Genomic DNA, 8,661 nt, shown 5'->3' with positions numbered 1-8,661 from the left:
CAATTCTTCCTAAATTGTTATGCGACATTGGAACTTCGCATCCATGTAACTTGCTTGCGGTGGCTATTTCACTTGACTTCCTCTCTCAGCCCATCATTCACTTCTCCTCTTAATCCAAGTCTTGCTCTCATCACCTATATCTCCTAAATATAAAATCATTCGCATGAGCCCTTATTGCATGGAAATACCGTTTTATTCTTGTCTACCTTATGCTTGAACCAAAGCCACAATACCCATGTGATGTATCTTCGTGGGATTAATACTGCTCTTCCGTTATATGCCCATCCTTTAACTCTACCTCGTAATCTAACTTATTGTTGTACGACTGCCATGTTGGGTTCTCCGCCCGTCTTCCATTCTATGGTCCATATCTTGTATTATCTCATTCTTACGCCTCCGACGGCCACGTTGCCTCGGAAAATTGAAGACTACTTCTTTGATGGTCTCTTTTGGTTACCATTTCGTTGCCACGACCATCAAACCATGAGGGAATTGCCTTTAGCCCTATGCTGCTCTCCTCAATTCTATCAAGACCCATAGATCGTCTTGCGTATTAATCATTTCATCGATGCAGCTCATAATTGCTCTATACTCCCTATACCGTATCATCCACAAACCCGACCTCTCTTAGCTCACCTTTCCCCAATAATCACTCCCTGGGACCTTTACCGTATAACTCAGCAGGGATGCAACCATTTGTTGCTGTCTGGAGATACATATAAAGTCAGCCCATTGATCGTTCACAATCAAACCTTGTTTCTTCTTCCGTCTTACCTCTCATCCTTTTCTCAAATGATTTCATCCACAGGACAATCGTTCTAAGCATATTTCATAATACTATTGACTACCCCTCCCCTTTTTTTTTGAACTGCAACTTAAGGTTCAACGTCAATCCTTTCATACTCTTCTCTGATCAGTTCACACTACCATAGGGGTATTGTCCCCTGCCATCTCAACATTTTAATAATAGGGTAACACCTGGTCCTTTTAAAATTCTTTGGAGAGATATTGTATAAAGTCGCCCTTCATGCATAAAATATCTTACCCCACAAATGGTTTTACAGTCCTTGTCATCATTCAATCAGCCACACCGTTCTTACAGTAAGATTCAAAATTTAAATCATTCCATGACACCTATTACGATTCCTACTTAATGTTAGGATATCCACAGGGTTTGATCCTCTTCCACCCTCTGTTTATCGGGTTTCTGCTCTAGTAGACCTTTCTTCTATTTGCCTCACTTTTGCCCTTCCTTCTCTGTTTCCAACATGTCTCTCTTTCTTCTCTTCTCTTTTTTTTCCTACTATACACACATCACATATACCGGTCATTAGTCATTTATAGTTCTTTTGTTTCGTTGATCAACCTTATTTTGGTTTAACTTCCCATCATATCAGTAATAACAAACTTCTGTCATGTAACCGTTCGAGTAAATTCCTGGATAAATAGCCTGAACTACAACACAGAATACAACTGCAGTCATACTATCGACCAATTGCCAGGCAAGGAGCTTTTATGAACACATCTCTTTTAATATCTTTCCTCGAGGTCTCACCGAGGTCAATTAGGCCAGCTTATAGTGGCACGAAAGTTTTCTCCCACTATAATCATCAGGTAGAGCCTAACATAATAATCAGATTCAGTGTCTCATACATCGGCTTATACATATATATCAAATTCATTTCACAACTTAATGTTCCCCAAAACTATGAGGGCTAGCTAAATTGTTCTAACTTGCAACTTCTTCTAGAGTGATTATCCCTTTAATTTTTCTTAGTGTATAAAACTTCTTTCAATCCCAAGCACTTCACCTGCCCTCCTCATGTTCCTTATCCCATCCTAACCCATTCATCATTCCCTTAGCTTAATACGTACTTACTATGGTTATCCCGCATTTAACTACTAACTCCGTCCTTAATCACTCATTGCTATGCACTTTTCCTTCTTCTTACAACAATCCTGCCTACAGTTCCCACAATTTCTTATAAATTCCTGGAAGAATTCTGGCAGAGTTTCCTTTATAAACATAATAATCCCAAACCTGCACACATCTCAGAAAACGCATCTCATGCCTTAGGAGGCCACATATAGAAACACATATGATATATAACTTAATCGCATAAGGCTGATTACTATAAAAGAAGGTAAAATAATAAGGCTTGTCTCATAAGTTGTACCTGGACACCCTTTCCAGAACTTCCTTTTTTTAAGCATTATGTCAATCAACTCCTTTCACGGAGGTCTACTTACTCATAACTCATACTTCTAGCTATCACTGAATCACCGACCAGTATAGACACCTTAGAATGTTTGATTAGCTCAAGTTTCACCCCAATACGGTCGGCAACATCGGAAGCAATATATGTAATGAAGTAAACTCCGAATCAATCGATGCATATGTGTCATAAGAGGACACCAATAATATGCCTGTGATAGCATTAGGGAAAGACTCAAGATCCTATGGTCCCGCTAGTGAATACAGGCGGTGCTGAGGACCACTCGAACCAGATGCTCCTCCTCTACCTCTGCCACGACCTGCTGGTGTATGCAAGCTTTTTCCTTAGAGGGCGTACTGGTAATAAAGAGCCAACTGGTAATCCTGTAGGCCGAACCTTATTTCTACCACGTAGCGATGGACAATCGCGCCTGAAATGGCCTGGCCGAGCACAGGCATAACAAATATCCGTACCCAAGCGGCACGGTCCAGAATGTTGCTTACCACACTGGGTACATCGTGGTATAGCTAATCTCATCAGGCTTGAGTCACCCCTGGTCTGGGAGCTGGAAGCTCTAGAACTCTGAACTGGCCCCAAACAAGCGGATCTGTCAACCCTGGGTCTAGGAAACTATAGAGGCGTACTAGCTATTGAACGAGTTGAGTGCCTAGAGAGTTGCTGCCTCGAGGAACCTCAGAACTCACGGTCAAACCCTGAAGACTTGACCCTCTTTCTCCAACCTCTGTCACCATGGCCCGCACCCTGCTGCTGAGCTTGAGCGATACTAACTTGGTCAGCAAAAGAATGGCCTATCTCATCTCCTGGCCTAAGGCATCTGGTGGAGGAACTACGGGTGCTGGAGCTAAAATTGAGGCTTCTCTTTGCTCCTCCAGAGTGGGTGAAGTATTAGAGAACCGAAATACGGCCTTACTCTGGGACTCGCCCTCCTATCTATCTATAGGTGGCTCTCATTCAGTCCTTCTTTCTGTCACTGTATCGCCCTTTTGGGATGCTGTCGCTTTTCCTTTCGTAGACTTTACTGAAAACATAGCGCACGATTAAGGAAAAAGGGAATTCTCATATCATGGCTCTATCGCACGATCTATGATAAGAAGGAAGGTCATTCATTCCTAAATGCCCTGCAGCCTCCTGTTTATAAATGTGGTGCGCTTCACACCCATAAACAAGACTCTACCGGACATGGCTCGTACACACACTCTAGGACGAACTGCTCTGATACCACTTTTGTCACAACCCAACCAGAGGGCCATGACCGGTACCCGGAGCTAGCCTACTGAGCACCACTCATCATACTCATCATCATATTTAACGTAGATCAAACAAGCTTACCATGAAATGATCCTCAATTACTCCTCAAAATATACGTATATGTATAAGCCCACAAAGCTACAAGATAATATACCAAACGTACACTAGAGAAATCATAAGATGTGTACTACCCACATATGTATCTACGAGCCTCTAACAGGAGTACTAAAATCATAAGGACGGGACAGGACCCCGCCATGCCCCAAATATGTGCACAAAAGAATACACCAATAAACGGAAACTCCGGAGAAGTAGAGTGCTCCTGTTTATCCGCTAAAAATGCTCCTAGGGATCTGGACCGTCTCTCTGTCTACCTGCGGGCATAAATGCAACGTCCACAAAAGAAAGGACGTCAGTACGAATAATGTACTGAGTATGTAAAACATGAAGAATGACATAATAAAAAGATAAAGAACATGAGATAAAGAGATAACCTGCACATATGATTGCCTCTTAAGGCGGATACCATGCATGCTAACTTTTACTTTTAAAACCACATCATAACATATGTTATGTATATATAACTAGGTTGTCTGATTCATATATCATTACTAGCCCGCGTCCGGGATAGTCGTCTCACGCCGCCCACTAGTGGTGTCTGCCCGACCAATTAGGCCCGATGTAACTATCATCATCCATAAGTCGCTCACTTACGCCTAGCGTAGTGGTGTCTGCCCGGCCAACTAGGCCCGGTATAATCATATATAAGAATAAGCATGCATGTGAGCACAATCAAAGCTACAATCATATCGGAGTGACGTAAGGGCGATGACCTCTGACTGTATTTTGGAACATTCATCATCAATATGTCTCACCTTGAAGGAGCTAATATTATAAAGTGCGACAACAACAAGAAATAATATCAATGAATTCATGAAATAAGATTGTTAACTCATAATAGCATCATCTCGTTATCACAAAACATATCTTGCCTCTAGCTCATGAGGGACTCTTAATAATCTTAGACTTTCAACTTTGGAATGTAAAAAGGTCATGGAAATATAGAGGGAAAATCATAATATAGGAGTCATGCCTTTGAAAGAGAGAGGACTAGGCTTAACATACCTTTACGTCTTCTTGACGACTAAATGTTCTCCTTCCAAGCTCGCAACTCTACGTTCCAGGGATTTCGTACTAAATTAGATCATTTAAAACATGTTTAGGTCTAAACTAAAGAGATTAAGAGCTAACGAAAATTGGGCAGCATTTCCTTTGTTTCGTCAACCTTTTCCATCTACTAAATAACTCCAAACATCGATAACAACACCCAAAATATCATAATCAATAGATTTCTTCAAATTAAGCTTTGTTTTATTCTCAAGATTCCCTCTCAAAATCATCCATAATCATAGCTACAACACATATCATATCCCTTTTCATATTATACTTCCTCAAAATTATTAATGTCATTTACAACAAGAGTATACTCACGGCAAATCAAGCATTATGACTCAAGTCAAGTTAGTATTCAAGAATATCATTAAATCCATGTTCGAGCTTCATATTCTTCTTCCTTCCTTCATTCAAGTTAATCCACAACCAAATACTCTTACTAATATGAAATAGATGTAAAACTCACCTTTTATAATGTAGCAATGAACTTTGGATGCATATGCTTCACTTGAGAGAAACCCCAACCTTAATACCAAAGGAAATCTTGAACTCTACAAACCCTAGAGAGCCTCTCCACACATGATTCTCTTAATTCTTGTTAATTAATGCTTGATTTCCCTTGGGTTGGTGTTAGTAGGGTGTATAGAATATTCTAGAACTCTCAAGATGTGTGGAGGAAGTGAGAGAAATGAAAAATAAGAACTTGGGTCACTACCAGAAATTAAGCCTATGGCAACAGATTGTTTAGCCACGGTTCTTAAACTGTTGTTGTAGATGTTATATTGCAACGGTTAAAACCGTTGCCAAACGGTTTTGGGGACACGGGTACAGGTTAATAATTAAACCGTTGCCACTGTACAAAACCGTCGCTATAGGTTTACCTATAGCAACACATTTTTTAACCGTTGCTGTTAATGTTATTTGTGACAGCTATTAAATGAAATATTTTATCTATTGGAACGGTTTTAATTCCCTCCACCCTTTAATTTCCCCGCTCTATTTTTTGCTTAACCTGCCAAAATCATTTATTTTCTTTTCTTTTTACATTTATTTGCTAAATCAAAACTAATATGTCTTCTCTTTCATCTGATGAACGTATCAAACAAAAAAATCCTCTCCATTAACGATTCTCCATCAGAACTCCTCATTTCATCTTCTCTGTATATTGTTGTTTGGTCATTTTCAACTGAATTTTCAAAATATTAGTGTAGTTAATTTCTAGGGTTGAAGCTGCTAAATGGTTAGAAGAAGTGGTTGTTTGAGAAATCTAAGAAGACATATTTGAGACATCATTAGCTGAAGAAATTGTAAGTTCTTTGCTGATTATTTTTGAATTTCTTCTTTAATCTCTTATTTTTTCTTTAATCTGTGCGGTGTGGGTAGTGTATTTGATATAAGCTAAGTTCAGGAAACTCGTATATAAGCTAAAAAATAGAACCCCTTTTGTGATATTCAGCAAACAATTAATTTGGGTCCTTTGTCGAAGTGGGTTTGAAATAATTTTAAGCCTTTTGGTTGGGTCTTTGCTTTGCTTGGTTCTACAATATCACTTTTCTTCCCTATTTTTTTTGTCAAAAGAAAAAGCTGAGATTTGCCTTTTTTCCTTTTACTTTCTCTGCAATTTCACTCTTGTTGGGTGCATTTTATAGTGGCGATTTCATATAGTGTGGTGAAATTGTTTTCTCTGGACCTGATGTTGGATCTAAACTTGTTTCTTCTTGTAATTTTTTGTATAACTTTAATCGACCATATCTTGAGTGACTAAAAATTACCATGGAAGTGGCTATAAAGTATAGAATGTTTATCTTTTTCTCGACATGGTGTTTTTGAATGGCTAAAAAGATACAGTTAAAAAGCCAGATTATTGCTGCTCTGCTTCGTAAATGTAGTTACAGAGGAAACTTTTATTGGTTTCAGTTAGTAGAATAATGTATTTTTGGAACAATATTCATGTGATTAAAATCAAATGAGAAGGCATTAAGTCAAATAGTAAATGAAGAAATCTCTTTAGGTACAGGGAAGTGGAAGACAAAGGAGAAACGTTTATGCAATATTGTGTTCTGGTCCAAATAAAAAAGGTTCATATAGTGTATTTTATTGCTATTCTAGATCCTAAAATTTGAAATAAGCCACCTGCCACATGCAAATAAGCCTACATATTGTCATATAATTGCTTGACCTATTGGTTTGTTGTTGATGATGTGAAAAGAATTCAATGGTCTTGGCTAACAGGAAAAAGAAAGTTTTTTCTTTATGGATTTTGATTGTTCTCCCAGAATCCCAAGTGTTCTTCAACGACACTTTATCACGTCGTAAACGACTGGTTCGACATCGCAGAGCACAGTTTTTTCTTTAAGGGTGTTGATTGTTCTCCCAGAATCCCAAGTCTTCTTCTACGACACTTTGGTCACTTCGTAGACGACTAGTTCGACATCGCAGAGCCCGTGAATCGCTAGTGTGAGGTAAGGGCTTTTGATTTCTTCATGTCCCTTCATCTTTTTCTTCGTTTTCATTAAAATTGTGATTTTGGTTTGTTCAAATTATTGAGTTTTTGTCTCAATATTTTTACAATATCTGGTTGCTTATTTTCCTATTATATCATTTAAAGTAGATAAGAAATGGATGGAACTACTTCAATTTAGTAAATATCTAGTGAAATGTGTGAGCTTTACTATTTTCGAATAGCTAAATCATGGTTATTACTAATTTCCTGAAGTTAATGCTATGTCTAAGGTTGGAGTGTTCCAATTTAGGACTTGATGATGTCTTGAGTTGGTGCTACAAAAGCCTAAACTATGTATGTGGTAAAAAAATGAAAACTTGATAAAATGAGTTAATGATAGAATTCTGCATGCAAGGTTGTGTCCTGCTGCTCATCTTATTGGTCACACCAGGTGTAAAACTGCAGTAACTCATACTGCTATTGCACTGCATTCCATCAGTACTTGTGTCAATCAAATTGTTTCCCAAGCTTGGCCCCTTGATGCACAACTTGACCAACTATCCTCTCAAGAAATTACTCAGTATCTTAGTGTAATTCTTTTGCTTGACTGATGTGTTGTAATAAACCAGCAACAATACGAGGAGACTGTTAGAAGCTGCAACTTGCTACACTCCCAGGATTGCCTCTCATTGTGTGACTCTGCATAATTTCTTTGTTGTTTCCATGCAAAAGTCATGTATCCATATTCCACATGAAAAACAGCAACCATTTGAATCCTGCACAACTTAACTATAATGTAGCTCTTTTGCTTCAATGAAATTTCTGGAGGAAACTAGCACCAGTGCAAATTTTCAACTACTGCATACTCCCTAAAGCCAATACCATTTCCACATATAGTCAATTCTTCAGCAGGATGAGCATATAATGCTAATACCACACACTGAAGAAGAGTCAATACATAGATCCTGTATGACCATACTGTCTATCTAACTAGTAACAGCAACCCCACTTCAGACTGTGCAAACCAAAGTTGGTGTTTTGTGACTTGTATTACCAACAACACTTGCAGCTTCTGTGAGCTCTGCATTTTTCTATCAATACCAATACAAACCAACACTAGCTGCATTTTTTATGAACCTGCATATCTGCAAATTAAAAAACCAGTAAAACCAGTCACACTGTTAATTTGCAGACTACAGTTGTTTATTTTTGTGCCAACTCTGTACTCTATATCATTTCCTGAATCTGTGTAAATTCTTGCAAATTTTTTTCCTTCAATCAATACTTCACATGCAAAGAAGAAAACCACCTTAAAAATAACAGCTACCCTCCTACTCTCCTCCCAAAGAATTTGAGTATGGAGATAGCAATGGATCACTGCATTCCACTGTATCTTTTCATCATAAGCTGCTGCAAATAGCAGCAACTCATTTAGCCAGATTAAGTAGCATAGTGCAGCATCCAAGTGTTTCAATCCTCTGAATTTCCCATCTGCATGATTTCCAATTAAGACCAATTTAAGGTTTAATTTTTTGCTTATCTGTTTCAGTTTTTTTTACT

This window comes from Lycium barbarum, chromosome 11 (assembly GCF_019175385.1).
Source record: "Lycium barbarum isolate Lr01 chromosome 11, ASM1917538v2, whole genome shotgun sequence".
Classification (NCBI taxonomy): domain Eukaryota; kingdom Viridiplantae; phylum Streptophyta; class Magnoliopsida; order Solanales; family Solanaceae; genus Lycium; species Lycium barbarum.
Note: the sequence above shows the minus strand (reverse complement) of the source record.